The sequence below is a fragment of the Lactuca sativa genome, chromosome 3 (genome assembly GCF_002870075.4).
Source record: "Lactuca sativa cultivar Salinas chromosome 3, Lsat_Salinas_v11, whole genome shotgun sequence".
NCBI classification, from domain to species: domain Eukaryota; kingdom Viridiplantae; phylum Streptophyta; class Magnoliopsida; order Asterales; family Asteraceae; genus Lactuca; species Lactuca sativa.
In genome coordinates, this window is record NC_056625.2 from 29383329 (window position 1) to 29386724 (window position 3396).

A 3396-nucleotide genomic window follows, 5' to 3' on the forward strand; every position below is an offset into this window, starting at 1 on the left:
TACCCCAGACTCTAAATACTCACAATTCTCATAAGCATTCGCCCACTCAGCCCGAACAATGCTCATTTTATGCATCCCTCCGAATCCATCCACAGAAAACCTCCTATCCTCAAGGTATTTTTGGTTGAGCAAGCCAAGCATACATATTCTAGAATTACAATTTTTGATACCATATTGGAGCTCTTTGGAATTCTTCATTTCTGTGAATTCACCACCTTGTTGTTTGATTTTTGGTATCTTCAATCTTTGAACTTCTTGGAATTTTGATCTTTTGATCTTCACTTTAATTGATCCAAAATTCTTCAAACTTTTCTTGCAATTCTCTCTTTTTTTTCCAACATGTACCTCACTTTTTTTCACTCAAATCCTACATGCTTAAGTAGGGGCGCTGAACTTCAACCTTTATTGGCTAGCGATAATAATTTTCCTGGACACATTTCTGGTACACGATGTTAAACATATTGCATCCTTCGGGCTGACCGATGTCGTGTTTTTGTCCCATGATTTCACTAGAATAAGGAAGCCACAAATGCACTAGAACGTATATAGGCTCAACTAAACATTTGGGTTTTCATGCAATCATCAACACAATTCTAACATGAAATCCTAATTACTTTTTACCAAAATTTTCTAAATGAATTCCTAAGTCACATTTTTGGTATGCAAGAATTATATATATATATATATATATATATATATATATATATATATATATATATATATATATATATATATATATATAGGGTTTGGTTATTTGGTTTTCACTATCTGTTGTGTGCATGTATGATTGATTCTGGACCAATCATTTTAGTTATTTTTAGAAAGTAATTAATGCATATTACATGTTGAAGATATAATGGATATTAATTAGATCTTCAGCATTTAATATGCATTAATTACTTTCTTAAAATAACTAAAATGATTGGTCCAGAATCAATCATACATGCACACAATAGATAGTGGAAACATTTGAACCTAACTCTCTCTCTCTCTCTCTCTATATATATATATATATATATATATATATATATATATATATATATATATATATATATAAATTAAGATATTAGGATTCTAAATTTACTAAGATGTAACCAACCCCCTACCCCACACTTATTTTATGCAATGCCCTCATTGTATATCATGCAAAAAATAAAAATATGAAATATAGAGAGGATTGGAACAAACTCCTCTGGGGTAGCAGTCGCTAGGTTGATATCTTTACTCTTCAGCTCCATCTTCAATTGACTTTAGGCATGGGAACAACTCATCCATTTCTTGGGTGTCAAAATCTCGTGTGGTAGACATGCAAATAACTCAAAAGTGTAGGACAAAGCTCCTAGAAATCTCCAGTAATGACTCTTCATGAAAAATGGACAAGTACTGCAATGAAATTGCCCAAAACAGCTCTGGAAGTCGAAAAATGTTGATCTACTTGGTGAGTATAATCATGCACTCGGCGAGTTTGTTGCCAGCTTGCAAGTGTATCGCTTAATTACCCATGTACTCGCCGAGTAGAAATTGTGCACTCCGCGAGTAGGCGCTATGTTTAGAAAAACTTTTCCAGCTCGTTATCTTCTCGATTAAGGTTCTGAATTGGGATAATTCAGTGACTCTTTCTCTAATTACTTCAGCAGCAACACTCTCTATCACTCCCAACTCTAACGGACTCAACCTTGATGACAAAACTTCGCACTCTTAACTGAACATTCCTCACTTTCTCACTTGAACCTGGACCCTTAAAACTTCTATATGCATCCTAACCTTCCAATCTTGAAAAATGCAACCAAAAGTGAAAGCAATAAAAAGTCCTACAAGAAACAAAATCATCCAAGTTCAACATTTTTCCAAATCAAACATCACACAAAAATAAATAAAAACACAAAACAAGAACTTCTTCATTCTTTTTCCTCCCTGTTAGTTCCTCCAGCTCCACTTCCTCCTCCTTCATTGCCTCTCCTCATCTTTTCCTCCCAATTCATTATGTAGGGGTAACCAGGTCCGGGTCTCGGGGCGATATTCATTTGTTGGAAAAGATACTCAAATGATTGATTATTATAATTGACAGCTCTCCCAATATCATCCAAGTATCGTCGGTACTCAACTTGGTTCCACCCATCGTTCTCTTCCTCCACTGGAATAACCGGTGGGTCTTCTCATACCTGCTCACTTCGTTGCCTCACCCGCCGTCCCGGCGCCTCGAGGATAACCGACTCATCCGCATGTGGGATAGAATAAGATTCTCCAAACTTCTCCACAATCCTTGCCCTCCTATATAGTGTAGTGTTGAAAGGAGGGGAGAAATGACCGTCAATGCCCTTGCTTCTTGCAAATCCAAGATCCCATATGATTTTGCAAGCCTTGTCACAAACATCCCTCCATTGATTTTGGAGGTCACCTTCTCCTTAACAGCCCCTTTTGCAAGATATTTGGCTATGCAGTAAGGGAGGTTGCAAAAAGCATCGGGAGTAATAATGCTCCAAAGATAGAAGATGTCAAGGGTCGGGACCTTGTCATCATCCTTCCGCATATTAATTGTGCTAGCGACGAAACGATGAATGAGCCGGTGGATCGGTGAACAGATGTGTCCCTCCTGCGCGCAAGATGGGATGTACACCCGGTTGGCAATAGTACTCCACCAGGTGGAAGCAACCACTGCTTCAGGTAGATCTTTGTGGCAATCTTCCAAGAAAGCTTCAAAGTCTTCATTTAACATTGTACTTTGGTCGTAGATTCCAATCCTCCATGAAAACTCAGCCATGCTGCATTGTCGCAGCTCCCCACCAAGAGAAAAAGAAATTATATTGGGATTATAGTAGTCACTACCACCCCGGAATGAGATGGTAGCGAAGAATTCCCAACATAATTCAGCGAAGACCGGTTCTTGAATTTTGAACAATTGTAACCAACAATCACATATGATGGTAGAATCCCCCATATTGATTCCTTCACCAAATATGGTGTCAGTTCCTCCTCCAGCCCAACCTTTCCCAGCCAATCCCAGTCCACTGCATTAGGTATGTGGATCTCTTTCTGCTTCAAAGCTTCTAATTTGTTTTTGGCGCGGGCTTGAGATGATTTAGAGGTGATTTGGTGAAAAGAGAGCCACAGGATGTCTCCTTGGCTTCCCCTCTTGAAGTTTGACCCCTTCTGGACATGGTACCTTTACTCTTGAAAGTTGAAGATTCAGAAAAATTGGAAGAAATGGCTTGAGAGTCGTTTGCTCGGTGAGTGTGTGGATAAAAATGAATGAAAACCCTTTTTACATATTATAAACCATTTGTGTAAGTTGTCTACTCGCCGAGTAGAAAAGTTCTACTCGCTGTGTAGGTCCGCGTATTCGCGATTTTCTGGAGATTCGAGCAAGTACTCGCCGAGTAGATTGGCCCTACTCGG